Here is a 14,440-nt window from a genome sequence, read left to right as displayed (position 1 = left end):
GCCCTCAGCCACCTTCATGCGCACGCAGTCCCCCACCCAGTCAGGTGCTCTATGTGGGCGTAAAGTGCAGTACCAGCTCATCAGAAAGGTAAATTGCTGGAAAACCCGGCTGCGATGTATACATCTACTTTGGAGCACTCTTCTCCCTTGCACTCTTGAATCGGTCATTCGCAATGTATTCTTCCAGCAAGCTGAATAACGAGGTATGTGTGAGAAGGTGTACCAGCTGTCTTTGAGCTATCAGCGGCCACTAGGTGTCCCTCTTGTGATTTCCCGGGGATCCCGATTGTACAGGAATTCGTCGGTTCAGTAGCACGGGGGAGGGGATGGCCTGTGCTTGGAAGTGACAAACAGTCTGGTGGAATCATGAGTGTTTTTTCAAGTTCTGATTCATATTCGCTGTAGAATAAAATATGCTTTCAGCCCCCATGAGCTTTGTCACTAGGAGAGCAGTGTAGGAACTTTTGCTGTATGGCTGTGGGTTCCCTGGTGGTCTAGTGGTTAGGATTCGGCGCTCTCACCGCCGCGGCCCGGGTTCGATTCCCGGTCAGGGAACAGTCCTTCTTCTGCCCTTGAATGCTTTTCCTTCCCGCAGGTCAGGGCTTCTCAAAATGAATTTGCTTTTCTGACAAACAGTTTGCCTAGCATCCCGCAATCTGGCTCCTAATTTGATTTTCGCAAGGTTCCCTTTGAGTTGCTTTCCTCGGCGGGAGGACAATCTCTTGTGCAAGGCTCTTGAGGAAGTGAGATTCTGTATTCCGAGGTGCGCTTCTTTTCGTAGGCTTCTGACCACATGGTGTGCGGCAGGAAGTCATCTTTGACAGGGCCGCAGGCTTTGTCTCCAAATGGCATCCCGGACCCACTGCAACCCACCTTTTTGCTGAAACGGAAGTCTGGTTCAGGGTAAGAAAAAGCTGAGCTGCACGTACCGAAAGCAGCAGAGCCCAGCGGCGGAGAGGGTGTGGCCAGGGCTGTCTGATTTGCATAGTGACCAGTGGCATCTTGGGAATGTACAGGCTTTGGAGCCTAACGGGTGCTGCAGGGGTCTGCCTGGCCGGAGAAATGCCTGTCTGGCGCTCCCCTCAGGACACACGTGTCTTCCGTTCGAGCATGGAGGGTGAGGGACATGGGTCACCCTCATATACAGGGGTGTGGGCATGGGCAGGATGGGGCGTGGGGGACCCGTCAGGGCATTGCCCGTTTGGAAGCCCGTTCGGAAGGCAAGAGGAGGCGGAGGCGGAGGCGGGAATCTCTGCTCAATTTTTTCCCGAGGCCTGGGGACAAGCCTTTGCACATTTGATCCTGCCGGGCCTGCATCAGCAGATCCTGCTCCGATGGCAAGGGAGAGCCTGCAGGTGTAAATCAAAGAAAGGGGAGAAATCCGCAAGAGGCGGGTTAACAAATTCCAGTGGCAGGCCCATGTTCCCCAGGAAGCAAGTACTTCCTCCTGCTCCCTTCAGTGGGAAAAGACATAGGAGGTGTATTTCTCTAAGCAGGGGCTCTGCGTAGGTGGCACTGCATTGCTTTGGGAAGCATCCATTCTAAGTGCAGAGTAGCAGCAGACCCCACAGCTGAGACGTGAATTGGGACTGTTAAGGAAGGGCACTGGGAGGGTGAGGAGGGCAGAGGAAAATGCTTTAAAAAAGCATCTGCAAGTTCCTACACACCCGCTGAAAACCCATACCAGGGATGGGGCTCGAACCCATGCGGACAACTGTCCATTGGATCTTAAGTCCAACGCCTTAACCACTCGGCCACCCTGGTGAGACCCTAGGCCCTGCCTTACTCAGCTCCCTTTTCATGCTGGCTGCTCCAGCGCAGGCTGTCCAGCAAGAGGTGATTGCAGAGTAAAAAGGCTTTTGCAGGAGGATAAAGGTAATTGCTTATGACAAACACACTGTGTGACACCTAACTTTTCCCCACTCGTACTTTATGGGCAATCTATACAGTGGAGTTAGCTTAGTCACAATAAGGAAGTGAGCAAGGCAGGCTCACAAGAGCATCTCCTCGCTGGTGGTCTAGTGGCTAGGATTCGGCGCTTTCACCGCCGCGGCCCGGGTTCGATTCCCGGTCAGGGAAGATCCCTCTAAGACGTAGACGTGCGTAATTTGTCCACGCAGCTCAGCTTTTTTTAATCGAAGGTCCTTAAAAAGGCACCCCGACCTATAGACGAAAGCAGAGGAAAGGGGCTGGGTCCCCTGTGTCCCAGGTTGCTTTGCTCCCATTGCCCTCAGCCACCTTCATGCGCACGCAGTCCCCCACCCAGTCAGGTGCTCTATGTGGGCGTTAAGTGCAGTACCAGCTCATCAGAAAGGTAAATTGCTGGAAAACCCGGCTGCGATGTATACATCTACTTTGGAGCACTCTTCTCCCTTGCACTCTTGAATCGGTCATTCGCAATGTATTCTTCCAGCAAGCTGAATAACGAGGTAGGTGTGAGAAGGTGTACCAGCTGTCTTTGAGCTATCAGCGGCCACTAGGTGTCCCTCTTGTGATTTCCCGGGGATCCCGATTGTACAGGAATTCGTCGGTTCAGTAGCACGGGGGAGGGGATGGCCTGTGCTTGGAAGTGACAAACAGTCTGGTGGAATCATGAGTGTTTTTTCAAGTTCTGATTCATATTCGCTGTAGAATAAAATATGCTTTCAGCCCCCATGAGCTTTGTCACTAGGAGAGCAGTGTAGGAACTTTTGCTGTATGGCTGTGGGTTCCCTGGTGGTCTAGTGGTTAGGATTCGGCGCTCTCACCGCCGCGGCCTGGGTTCAATTCCCGGTCAGGGAACAGTCCTTCTTCTGCCCTTGAATGCTTTTCCTTCCCGCAGGTCAGGGCTTCTCAAAATGAATTTGCTTTTCTGACAAACAGTTTGCCTAGCATCCCGCAATCTGGCTCCTAATTTGATTTTCGCAAGGTTCCCTTTGAGTTGCTTTCCTCGGCGGGAGGACAATCTCTTGTGCAAGGCTCTTGAGGAAGTGAGATTCTGTATTCCGAGGTGCGCTTCTTTTCGTAGGCTTCTGACCACATGGTGTGCGGCAGGAAGTCATCTTTGACAGGGCCGCAGGCTTTGTCTCCAAATGGCATCCCGGACCCACTGCAACCCACCTTTTTGCTGAAACGGAAGTCTGGTTCAGGGTAAGAAAAAGCTGAGCTGCACGTACCGAAAGCAGCAGAGCCCAGCGGCGGAGAGGGTGTGGCCAGGGCTGTCTGATTTGCATAGTGACCAGTGGCATCTTGGGAATGTACAGGCTTTGGAGCCTAACGGGTGCTGCAGGGGTCTGCCTGGCCGGAGAAATGCCTGTCTGGCGCTCCCCTCAGGACACACGTGTCTTCCGTTCGAGCATGGAGGGTGAGGGACATGGGTCACCCTCATATACAGGGGTGTGGGCATGGGCAGGGTGGGGCGTGGGGTACCCGTCAGGGCATTGCCCGTTTGGAAGCCCGTTCGGAAGGCAAGAGGAGGCGGAGGCGGGAATCTCTGCTCAATTTTTTCCCGAGGCCTGGGGACAAGCCTTTGCACATTTGATCCAGCCGGGCCTGCATCAGCAGATCCTGCTCCGATGGCAAGGGAGAGCCTGCAGGTGTAAATCAAAGAAAGGGGAGAAATCCGCAAGAGGCGGGTTAACAAATTCCAGTGGCAGGCCCATGTTCCCCAGGAAGCAAGTACTTCCTCCTGCTCCCTTCAGTGGGAAAAGACATAGGAGGTGTATTTCTCTAAGCAGGGGCTCTGCGTAGGTGGCACTGCATTGCTTTGGGAAGCATCCATGCTAAGTGCAGAGTAGCAGCAGACCCCACAGCTGAGACGTGAATTGGGACTGTTAAGGAAGGGCACTGGGAGGGTGAGGAGGGCAGAGGAAAATGCTTTAAAAAAGCATCTGCAAGTTCCTACACACCCGCTGAAAACCCATACCAGGGATGGGGCTCGAACCCATGCGGACAACTGTCCATTGGATCTTAAGTCCAACGCCTTAACCACTCGGCCACCCTGGTGAGACCCTAGGCCCTGCCTTACTCAGCTCCCTTTTCATGCTGGCTGCTCCAGCGCAGGCTGTCCAGCAAGAGGTGATTGCAGAGTAAAAAGGCTTTTGCAGGAGGATAAAGGTAATTGCTTATGACAAACACACTGTGTGACACCTAACTTTTCCCCACTCGTACTTTATGGGCAATCTATACAGTGGAGTTAGCTTAGTCACAATAAGGAAGTGAGCAAGGCAGGCTCACAAGAGCATCTCCTCCCTGGTGGTCTAGTGGCTAGGATTCGGCGCTTTCACCGCCGCGGCCCGGGTTCGATTCCCGGTCAGGGAAGATCCCTCTAAGACGTAGACGTGCGTAATTTGTCCACGCAGCTCAGCTTTTTTTAATCGAAGGTCCTTAAAAAGGCACCCCGACCTATAGACGAAAGCAGAGGAAAGGGGCTGGGTCCCCTGTGTCCCAGGTTGCTTTGCTCCCATTGCCCTCAGCCACCTTCATGCGCACGCAGTCCCCCACCCAGTCAGGTGCTCTATGTGGGCGTAAAGTGCAGTACCAGCTCATCAGAAAGGTAAATTGCTGGAAAACCCGGCTGCGATGTATACATCTACTTTGGAGCACTCTTCTCCCTTGCACTCTTGAATCGGTCATTCGCAATGTATTCTTCCAGCAAGCTGAATAACGAGGTAGGTGTGAGAAGGTGTACCAGCTGTCTTTGAGCTATCAGCGGCCACTAGGTGTCCCTCTTGTGATTTCCCGGGGATCCCGATTGTACAGGAATTCGTCGGTTCAGTAGCACGGGGGAGGGGATGGCCTGTGCTTGGAAGTGACAAACAGTCTGGTGGAATCATGAGTGTTTTTTCAAGTTCTGATTCATATTCGCTGTAGAATAAAATATGCTTTCAGCCCCCATGAGCTTTGTCACTAGGAGAGCAGTGTAGGAACTTTTGCTGTATAGCTGTGGGTTCCCTGGTGGTCTAGTGGTTAGGATTCGGCGCTCTCACCGCCGCGGCCCGGGTTCGATTCCCGGTCAGGGAACAGTCCTTCTTCTGCCCTTGAATGCTTTTCCTTCCCGCAGGTCAGGGCTTCTCAAAATGAATTTGCTTTTCTGACAAACAGTTTGCCTAGCATCCCGCAATCTGGCTCCTAATTTGATTTTCGCAAGGTTCCCTTTGAGTTGCTTTCCTCGGCGGGAGGAAAATCTCTTGTGCAAGGCTCTTGAGGAAGTGAGATTCTGTATTCCGAGGTGCGCTTCTTTTCGTAGGCTTCTGACCACATGGTGTGCGGCAGGAAGTCATCTTTGACAGGGCCGCAGGCTTTGTCTCCAAATGGCATCCCGGACCCACTGCAACCCACCTTTTTGCTGAAACGGAAGTCTGGTTCAGGGTAAGAAAAAGCTGAGCTGCACGTACCGAAAGCAGCAGAGCCCAGCGGCGGAGAGGGTGTGGCCAGGGCTGTCTGATTTGCATAGTGACCAGTGGCATCTTGGGAATGTACAGGCTTTGGAGCCTAACGGGTGCTGCAGGGGTCTGCCTGGCCGGAGAAATGCCTGTCTGGCGCTCCCCTCAGGACACACGTGTCTTCCGTTCGAGCATGGAGGGTGAGGGACATGGGTCACCCTCATATACAGGGGTGTGGGCATGGGCAGGATGGGGCGTGGGGGACCCGTCAGGGCATTGCCCGTTTGGAAGCCCGTTCGGAAGGCAAGAGGAGGCGGAGGCGGAGGCGGGAATCTCTGCTCAATTTTTTCCCGAGGCCTGGGGACAAGCCTTTGCACATTTGATCCAGCCGGGCCTGCATCAGCAGATCCTGCTCCGATGGCAAGGGAGAGCCTGCAGGTGTAAATCAAAGAAAGGGGAGAAATCCGCAAGAGGCGGGTTAACAAATTCCAGTGGCAGGCCCATGTTCCCCAGGAAGCAAGTACTTCCTCCTGCTCCCTTCAGTGGGAAAAGACATAGGAGGTGTATTTCTCTAAGCAGGGGCTCTGCGTAGGTGGCACTGCATTGCTTTGGGAAGCATCCATGCTAAGTGCAGAGTAGCAGCAGACCCCACAGCTGAGACGTGAATTGGGACTGTTAAGGAAGGGCACTGGGAGGGTGAGGAGGGCAGAGGAAAATGCTTTAAAAAAGCATCTGCAAGTTCCTACACACCCGCTGAAAACCCATACCAGGGATGGGGCTCAAACCCATGCGGACAACTGTCCATTGGATCTTAAGTCCAACGCCTTAACCACTCGGCCACCCTGGTGAGACCCTAGGCCCTGCCTTACTCAGCTCCCTTTTCATGCTGGCTGCTCCAGCGCAGGCTGTCCAGCAAGAGGTGATTGCAGAGTAAAAAGGCTTTTGCAGGAGGATAAAGGTAATTGCTTATGACAAACACACTGTGTGACACCTAACTTTTCCCCACTCGTACTTTATGGGCAATCTATACAGTGGAGTTAGCTTAGTCACAATAAGGAAGTGAGCAAGGCAGGCTCACAAGAGCATCTCCTCCCTGGTGGTCTAGTGGCTAGGATTCGGCGCTTTCACCGCCGCGGCCCGGGTTCGATTCCCGGTCAGGGAAGATCCCTCTAAGACGTAGACGTGCGTAATTTGTCCACGCAGCTCAGCTTTTTTTAATCGAAGGTCCTTAAAAAGGCACCCCGACCTATAGACGAAAGCAGAGGAAAGGGGCTTTGTCCCCTGTGTCCCAGGTTGCTTTGCTCCCATTGCCCTCAGCCACCTTCATGCGCACGCAGTCCCCCACCCAGTCAGGTGCTCTATGTGGGCGTAAAGTGCAGTACCAGCTCATCAGAAAGGTAAATTGCTGGAAAACCCGGCTGCGATGTATACATCTACTTTGGAGCACTCTTCTCCCTTGCACTCTTGAATCGGTCATTCGCAATGTATTCTTCCAGCAAGCTGAATAACGAGGTAGGTGTGAGAAGGTGTACCAGCTGTCTTTGAGCTATCAGCGGCCACTAGGTGTCCCTCTTGTGATTTCCCGGGGATCCCGATTGTACAGGAATTCGTCGGTTCAGTAGCACGGGGGAGGGGATGGCCTGTGCTTGGAAGTGACAAACAGTCTGGTGGAATCATGAGTGTTTTTTCAAGTTCTGATTCATATTCGCTGTAGAATAAAATATGCTTTCAGCCCCCATGAGCTTTGTCACTAGGAGAGCAGTGTAGGAACTTTTGCTGTATAGCTGTGGGTTCCCTGGTGGTCTAGTGGTTAGGATTCGGCGCTCTCACCGCCGCGGCCCGGGTTCGATTCCCGGTCAGGGAACAGTCCTTCTTCTGCCCTTGAATGCTTTTCCTTCCCGCAGGTCAGGGCTTCTCAAAATGAATTTGCTTTTCTGACAAACAGTTTGCCTAGCATCCCGCAATCTGGCTCCTAATTTGATTTTCGCAAGGTTCCCTTTGAGTTGCTTTCCTCGGCGGGAGGAAAATCTCTTGTGCAAGGCTCTTGAGGAAGTGAGATTCTGTATTCCGAGGTGCGCTTCTTTTCGTAGGCTTCTGACCACATGGTGTGCGGCAGGAAGTCATCTTTGACAGGGCCGCAGGCTTTGTCTCCAAATGGCATCCCGGACCCACTGCAACCCACCTTTTTGCTGAAACGGAAGTCTGGTTCAGGGTAAGAAAAAGCTGAGCTGCACGTACCGAAAGCAGCAGAGCCCAGCGGCGGAGAGGGTGTGGCCAGGGCTGTCTGATTTGCATAGTGACCAGTGGCATCTTGGGAATGTACAGGCTTTGGAGCCTAACGGGTGCTGCAGGGGTCTGCCTGGCCGGAGAAATGCCTGTCTGGCGCTCCCCTCAGGACACACGTGTCTTCCGTTCGAGCATGGAGGGTGAGGGACATGGGTCACCCTCATATACAGGGGTGTGGGCATGGGCAGGATGGGGCGTGGGGGACCCGTCAGGGCATTGCCCGTTTGGAAGCCCGTTCGGAAGGCAAGAGGAGGCGGAGGCGGAGGCGGAGGCGGGAATCTCTGCTCAATTTTTTCCCGAGGCCTGGGGACAAGCCTTTGCACATTTGATCCTGCCGGGCCTGCATCAGCAGATCCTGCTCCGATGGCAAGGGAGAGCCTGCAGGTGTAAATCAAAGAAAGGGGAGAAATCCGCAAGAGGCGGGTTAACAAATTCCAGTGGCAGGCCCATGTTCCCCAGGAAGCAAGTACTTCCTCCTGCTCCCTTCAGTGGGAAAAGACATAGGAGGTGTATTTCTCTAAGCAGGGGCTCTGCGTAGGTGGCACTGCATTGCTTTGGGAAGCATCCATTCTAAGTGCAGAGTAGCAGCAGACCCCACAGCTGAGACGTGAATTGGGACTGTTAAGGAAGGGCACTGGGAGGGTGAGGAGGGCAGAGGAAAATGCTTTAAAAAAGCATCTGCAAGTTCCTACACACCCGCTGAAAACCCATACCAGGGATGGGGCTCGAACCCATGCGGACAACTGTCCATTGGATCTTAAGTCCAACGCCTTAACCACTCGGCCACCCTGGTGAGACCCTAGGCCCTGCCTTACTCAGCTCCCTTTTCATGCTGGCTGCTCCAGCGCAGGCTGTCCAGCAAGAGGTGATTGCAGAGTAAAAAGGCTTTTGCAGGAGGATAAAGGTAATTGCTTATGACAAACACACTGTGTGACACCTAACTTTTCCCCACTCGTACTTTATGGGCAATCTATACAGTGGAGTTAGCTTAGTCACAATAAGGAAGTGAGCAAGGCAGGCTCACAAGAGCATCTCCTCGCTGGTGGTCTAGTGGCTAGGATTCGGCGCTTTCACCGCCGCGGCCCGGGTTCGATTCCCGGTCAGGGAAGATCCCTCTAAGACGTAGACGTGCGTAATTTGTCCACGCAGCTCAGCTTTTTTTAATCGAAGGTCCTTAAAAAGGCACCCCGACCTATAGACGAAAGCAGAGGAAAGGGGCTGGGTCCCCTGTGTCCCAGGTTGCTTTGCTCCCATTGCCCTCAGCCACCTTCATGCGCACGCAGTCCCCCACCCAGTCAGGTGCTCTATGTGGGCGTTAAGTGCAGTACCAGCTCATCAGAAAGGTAAATTGCTGGAAAACCCGGCTGCGATGTATACATCTACTTTGGAGCACTCTTCTCCCTTGCACTCTTGAATCGGTCATTCGCAATGTATTCTTCCAGCAAGCTGAATAACGAGGTAGGTGTGAGAAGGTGTACCAGCTGTCTTTGAGCTATCAGCGGCCACTAGGTGTCCCTCTTGTGATTTCCCGGGGATCCCGATTGTACAGGAATTCGTCGGTTCAGTAGCACGGGGGAGGGGATGGCCTGTGCTTGGAAGTGACAAACAGTCTGGTGGAATCATGAGTGTTTTTTCAAGTTCTGATTCATATTCGCTGTAGAATAAAATATGCTTTCAGCCCCCATGAGCTTTGTCACTAGGAGAGCAGTGTAGGAACTTTTGCTGTATGGCTGTGGGTTCCCTGGTGGTCTAGTGGTTAGGATTCGGCGCTCTCACCGCCGCGGCCTGGGTTCAATTCCCGGTCAGGGAACAGTCCTTCTTCTGCCCTTGAATGCTTTTCCTTCCCGCAGGTCAGGGCTTCTCAAAATGAATTTGCTTTTCTGACAAACAGTTTGCCTAGCATCCCGCAATCTGGCTCCTAATTTGATTTTCGCAAGGTTCCCTTTGAGTTGCTTTCCTCGGCGGGAGGACAATCTCTTGTGCAAGGCTCTTGAGGAAGTGAGATTCTGTATTCCGAGGTGCGCTTCTTTTCGTAGGCTTCTGACCACATGGTGTGCGGCAGGAAGTCATCTTTGACAGGGCCGCAGGCTTTGTCTCCAAATGGCATCCCGGACCCACTGCAACCCACCTTTTTGCTGAAACGGAAGTCTGGTTCAGGGTAAGAAAAAGCTGAGCTGCACGTACCGAAAGCAGCAGAGCCCAGCGGCGGAGAGGGTGTGGCCAGGGCTGTCTGATTTGCATAGTGACCAGTGGCATCTTGGGAATGTACAGGCTTTGGAGCCTAACGGGTGCTGCAGGGGTCTGCCTGGCCGGAGAAATGCCTGTCTGGCGCTCCCCTCAGGACACACGTGTCTTCCGTTCGAGCATGGAGGGTGAGGGACATGGGTCACCCTCATATACAGGGGTGTGGGCATGGGCAGGGTGGGGCGTGGGGTACCCGTCAGGGCATTGCCCGTTTGGAAGCCCGTTCGGAAGGCAAGAGGAGGCGGAGGCGGGAATCTCTGCTCAATTTTTTCCCGAGGCCTGGGGACAAGCCTTTGCACATTTGATCCAGCCGGGCCTGCATCAGCAGATCCTGCTCCGATGGCAAGGGAGAGCCTGCAGGTGTAAATCAAAGAAAGGGGAGAAATCCGCAAGAGGCGGGTTAACAAATTCCAGTGGCAGGCCCATGTTCCCCAGGAAGCAAGTACTTCCTCCTGCTCCCTTCAGTGGGAAAAGACATAGGAGGTGTATTTCTCTAAGCAGGGGCTCTGCGTAGGTGGCACTGCATTGCTTTGGGAAGCATCCATGCTAAGTGCAGAGTAGCAGCAGACCCCACAGCTGAGACGTGAATTGGGACTGTTAAGGAAGGGCACTGGGAGGGTGAGGAGGGCAGAGGAAAATGCTTTAAAAAAGCATCTGCAAGTTCCTACACACCCGCTGAAAACCCATACCAGGGATGGGGCTCGAACCCATGCGGACAACTGTCCATTGGATCTTAAGTCCAACGCCTTAACCACTCGGCCACCCTGGTGAGACCCTAGGCCCTGCCTTACTCAGCTCCCTTTTCATGCTGGCTGCTCCAGCGCAGGCTGTCCAGCAAGAGGTGATTGCAGAGTAAAAAGGCTTTTGCAGGAGGATAAAGGTAATTGCTTATGACAAACACACTGTGTGACACCTAACTTTTCCCCACTCGTACTTTATGGGCAATCTATACAGTGGAGTTAGCTTAGTCACAATAAGGAAGTGAGCAAGGCAGGCTCACAAGAGCATCTCCTCCCTGGTGGTCTAGTGGCTAGGATTCGGCGCTTTCACCGCCGCGGCCCGGGTTCGATTCCCGGTCAGGGAAGATCCCTCTAAGACGTAGACGTGCGTAATTTGTCCACGCAGCTCAGCTTTTTTTAATCGAAGGTCCTTAAAAAGGCACCCCGACCTATAGACGAAAGCAGAGGAAAGGGGCTGGGTCCCCTGTGTCCCAGGTTGCTTTGCTCCCATTGCCCTCAGCCACCTTCATGCGCACGCAGTCCCCCACCCAGTCAGGTGCTCTATGTGGGCGTAAAGTGCAGTACCAGCTCATCAGAAAGGTAAATTGCTGGAAAACCCGGCTGCGATGTATACATCTACTTTGGAGCACTCTTCTCCCTTGCACTCTTGAATCGGTCATTCGCAATGTATTCTTCCAGCAAGCTGAATAACGAGGTAGGTGTGAGAAGGTGTACCAGCTGTCTTTGAGCTATCAGCGGCCACTAGGTGTCCCTCTTGTGATTTCCCGGGGATCCCGATTGTACAGGAATTCGTCGGTTCAGTAGCACGGGGGAGGGGATGGCCTGTGCTTGGAAGTGACAAACAGTCTGGTGGAATCATGAGTGTTTTTTCAAGTTCTGATTCATATTCGCTGTAGAATAAAATATGCTTTCAGCCCCCATGAGCTTTGTCACTAGGAGAGCAGTGTAGGAACTTTTGCTGTATAGCTGTGGGTTCCCTGGTGGTCTAGTGGTTAGGATTCGGCGCTCTCACCGCCGCGGCCCGGGTTCGATTCCCGGTCAGGGAACAGTCCTTCTTCTGCCCTTGAATGCTTTTCCTTCCCGCAGGTCAGGGCTTCTCAAAATGAATTTGCTTTTCTGACAAACAGTTTGCCTAGCATCCCGCAATCTGGCTCCTAATTTGATTTTCGCAAGGTTCCCTTTGAGTTGCTTTCCTCGGCGGGAGGAAAATCTCTTGTGCAAGGCTCTTGAGGAAGTGAGATTCTGTATTCCGAGGTGCGCTTCTTTTCGTAGGCTTCTGACCACATGGTGTGCGGCAGGAAGTCATCTTTGACAGGGCCGCAGGCTTTGTCTCCAAATGGCATCCCGGACCCACTGCAACCCACCTTTTTGCTGAAACGGAAGTCTGGTTCAGGGTAAGAAAAAGCTGAGCTGCACGTACCGAAAGCAGCAGAGCCCAGCGGCGGAGAGGGTGTGGCCAGGGCTGTCTGATTTGCATAGTGACCAGTGGCATCTTGGGAATGTACAGGCTTTGGAGCCTAACGGGTGCTGCAGGGGTCTGCCTGGCCGGAGAAATGCCTGTCTGGCGCTCCCCTCAGGACACACGTGTCTTCCGTTCGAGCATGGAGGGTGAGGGACATGGGTCACCCTCATATACAGGGGTGTGGGCATGGGCAGGATGGGGCGTGGGGGACCCGTCAGGGCATTGCCCGTTTGGAAGCCCGTTCGGAAGGCAAGAGGAGGCGGAGGCGGAGGCGGGAATCTCTGCTCAATTTTTTCCCGAGGCCTGGGGACAAGCCTTTGCACATTTGATCCAGCCGGGCCTGCATCAGCAGATCCTGCTCCGATGGCAAGGGAGAGCCTGCAGGTGTAAATCAAAGAAAGGGGAGAAATCCGCAAGAGGCGGGTTAACAAATTCCAGTGGCAGGCCCATGTTCCCCAGGAAGCAAGTACTTCCTCCTGCTCCCTTCAGTGGGAAAAGACATAGGAGGTGTATTTCTCTAAGCAGGGGCTCTGCGTAGGTGGCACTGCATTGCTTTGGGAAGCATCCATGCTAAGTGCAGAGTAGCAGCAGACCCCACAGCTGAGACGTGAATTGGGACTGTTAAGGAAGGGCACTGGGAGGGTGAGGAGGGCAGAGGAAAATGCTTTAAAAAAGCATCTGCAAGTTCCTACACACCCGCTGAAAACCCATACCAGGGATGGGGCTCAAACCCATGCGGACAACTGTCCATTGGATCTTAAGTCCAACGCCTTAACCACTCGGCCACCCTGGTGAGACCCTAGGCCCTGCCTTACTCAGCTCCCTTTTCATGCTGGCTGCTCCAGCGCAGGCTGTCCAGCAAGAGGTGATTGCAGAGTAAAAAGGCTTTTGCAGGAGGATAAAGGTAATTGCTTATGACAAACACACTGTGTGACACCTAACTTTTCCCCACTCGTACTTTATGGGCAATCTATACAGTGGAGTTAGCTTAGTCACAATAAGGAAGTGAGCAAGGCAGGCTCACAAGAGCATCTCCTCCCTGGTGGTCTAGTGGCTAGGATTCGGCGCTTTCACCGCCGCGGCCCGGGTTCGATTCCCGGTCAGGGAAGATCCCTCTAAGACGTAGACGTGCGTAATTTGTCCACGCAGCTCAGCTTTTTTTAATCGAAGGTCCTTAAAAAGGCACCCCGACCTATAGACGAAAGCAGAGGAAAGGGGCTTTGTCCCCTGTGTCCCAGGTTGCTTTGCTCCCATTGCCCTCAGCCACCTTCATGCGCACGCAGTCCCCCACCCAGTCAGGTGCTCTATGTGGGCGTAAAGTGCAGTACCAGCTCATCAGAAAGGTAAATTGCTGGAAAACCCGGCTGCGATGTATACATCTACTTTGGAGCACTCTTCTCCCTTGCACTCTTGAATCGGTCATTCGCAATGTATTCTTCCAGCAAGCTGAATAACGAGGTAGGTGTGAGAAGGTGTACCAGCTGTCTTTGAGCTATCAGCGGCCACTAGGTGTCCCTCTTGTGATTTCCCGGGGATCCCGATTGTACAGGAATTCGTCGGTTCAGTAGCACGGGGGAGGGGATGGCCTGTGCTTGGAAGTGACAAACAGTCTGGTGGAATCATGAGTGTTTTTTCAAGTTCTGATTCATATTCGCTGTAGAATAAAATATGCTTTCAGCCCCCATGAGCTTTGTCACTAGGAGAGCAGTGTAGGAACTTTTGCTGTATAGCTGTGGGTTCCCTGGTGGTCTAGTGGTTAGGATTCGGCGCTCTCACCGCCGCGGCCCGGGTTCGATTCCCGGTCAGGGAACAGTCCTTCTTCTGCCCTTGAATGCTTTTCCTTCCCGCAGGTCAGGGCTTCTCAAAATGAATTTGCTTTTCTGACAAACAGTTTGCCTAGCATCCCGCAATCTGGCTCCTAATTTGATTTTCGCAAGGTTCCCTTTGAGTTGCTTTCCTCGGCGGGAGGAAAATCTCTTGTGCAAGGCTCTTGAGGAAGTGAGATTCTGTATTCCGAGGTGCGCTTCTTTTCGTAGGCTTCTGACCACATGGTGTGCGGCAGGAAGTCATCTTTGACAGGGCCGCAGGCTTTGTCTCCAAATGGCATCCCGGACCCACTGCAACCCACCTTTTTGCTGAAACGGAAGTCTGGTTCAGGGTAAGAAAAAGCTGAGCTGCACGTACCGAAAGCAGCAGAGCCCAGCGGCGGAGAGGGTGTGGCCAGGGCTGTCTGATTTGCATAGTGACCAGTGGCATCTTGGGAATGTACAGGCTTTGGAGCCTAACGGGTGCTGCAGGGGTCTGCCTGGCCGGAGAAATGCCTGTCTGGCGCTCCCCTCAGGACA

At 53.4% G+C, this 14,440-nt stretch overlaps 13 non-coding genes across 13 annotated transcripts; 9 read left to right on the top strand and 4 right to left on the bottom strand.

Annotated features, from left to right (window-relative positions):
- The first annotated feature begins 483 nt into the window (after window positions 1–483).
- On the top strand, window positions 484–555 carry TRNAE-CUC (transfer RNA glutamic acid (anticodon CUC)). Its single transcript has one exon. It is a non-coding gene; the product is annotated as a tRNA-Glu (tRNA).
- A 1,126-nt stretch (window positions 556–1,681) lies between these two features.
- On the bottom strand, window positions 1,682–1,764 carry TRNAL-UAA (transfer RNA leucine (anticodon UAA)). The gene has a single exon. It is a non-coding gene; the product is annotated as a tRNA-Leu (tRNA).
- Window positions 1,765–3,901: 2,137 nt separating this feature from the next.
- On the bottom strand, window positions 3,902–3,984 carry TRNAL-UAA (transfer RNA leucine (anticodon UAA)). Its single transcript has one exon. It is a non-coding gene; the product is annotated as a tRNA-Leu (tRNA).
- Window positions 3,985–4,227: 243 nt separating this feature from the next.
- TRNAE-UUC (transfer RNA glutamic acid (anticodon UUC)) lies at window positions 4,228–4,299 on the top strand. Its single transcript has one exon. It is a non-coding gene; the product is annotated as a tRNA-Glu (tRNA).
- Window positions 4,300–4,929: 630 nt separating this feature from the next.
- TRNAE-CUC (transfer RNA glutamic acid (anticodon CUC)) lies at window positions 4,930–5,001 on the top strand. Its single transcript has one exon. It is a non-coding gene; the product is annotated as a tRNA-Glu (tRNA).
- A 1,452-nt stretch (window positions 5,002–6,453) lies between these two features.
- Window positions 6,454–6,525, top strand: TRNAE-UUC (transfer RNA glutamic acid (anticodon UUC)). The gene has a single exon. It is a non-coding gene; the product is annotated as a tRNA-Glu (tRNA).
- Window positions 6,526–7,155: 630 nt separating this feature from the next.
- TRNAE-CUC (transfer RNA glutamic acid (anticodon CUC)) lies at window positions 7,156–7,227 on the top strand. The gene has a single exon. It is a non-coding gene; the product is annotated as a tRNA-Glu (tRNA).
- Window positions 7,228–8,359: 1,132 nt separating this feature from the next.
- Window positions 8,360–8,442, bottom strand: TRNAL-UAA (transfer RNA leucine (anticodon UAA)). Its single transcript has one exon. It is a non-coding gene; the product is annotated as a tRNA-Leu (tRNA).
- Window positions 8,443–10,579: 2,137 nt separating this feature from the next.
- TRNAL-UAA (transfer RNA leucine (anticodon UAA)) lies at window positions 10,580–10,662 on the bottom strand. The gene has a single exon. It is a non-coding gene; the product is annotated as a tRNA-Leu (tRNA).
- Window positions 10,663–10,905: 243 nt separating this feature from the next.
- On the top strand, window positions 10,906–10,977 carry TRNAE-UUC (transfer RNA glutamic acid (anticodon UUC)). The gene has a single exon. It is a non-coding gene; the product is annotated as a tRNA-Glu (tRNA).
- A 630-nt stretch (window positions 10,978–11,607) lies between these two features.
- Window positions 11,608–11,679, top strand: TRNAE-CUC (transfer RNA glutamic acid (anticodon CUC)). The gene has a single exon. It is a non-coding gene; the product is annotated as a tRNA-Glu (tRNA).
- Window positions 11,680–13,131: 1,452 nt separating this feature from the next.
- Window positions 13,132–13,203, top strand: TRNAE-UUC (transfer RNA glutamic acid (anticodon UUC)). Its single transcript has one exon. It is a non-coding gene; the product is annotated as a tRNA-Glu (tRNA).
- Window positions 13,204–13,833: 630 nt separating this feature from the next.
- Window positions 13,834–13,905, top strand: TRNAE-CUC (transfer RNA glutamic acid (anticodon CUC)). Its single transcript has one exon. It is a non-coding gene; the product is annotated as a tRNA-Glu (tRNA).
- The last annotated feature ends 535 nt before the right edge of the window (window positions 13,906–14,440 follow it).

This window comes from Triturus cristatus, chromosome 5_2 (assembly GCF_964204655.1).
Source record: "Triturus cristatus chromosome 5_2, aTriCri1.1, whole genome shotgun sequence".
Taxonomy (NCBI): domain Eukaryota; kingdom Metazoa; phylum Chordata; class Amphibia; order Caudata; family Salamandridae; genus Triturus; species Triturus cristatus.
The sequence above is the reverse complement of the archived record's forward strand: the minus strand, read 5'-3'. Positions and strand labels throughout refer to the sequence as shown.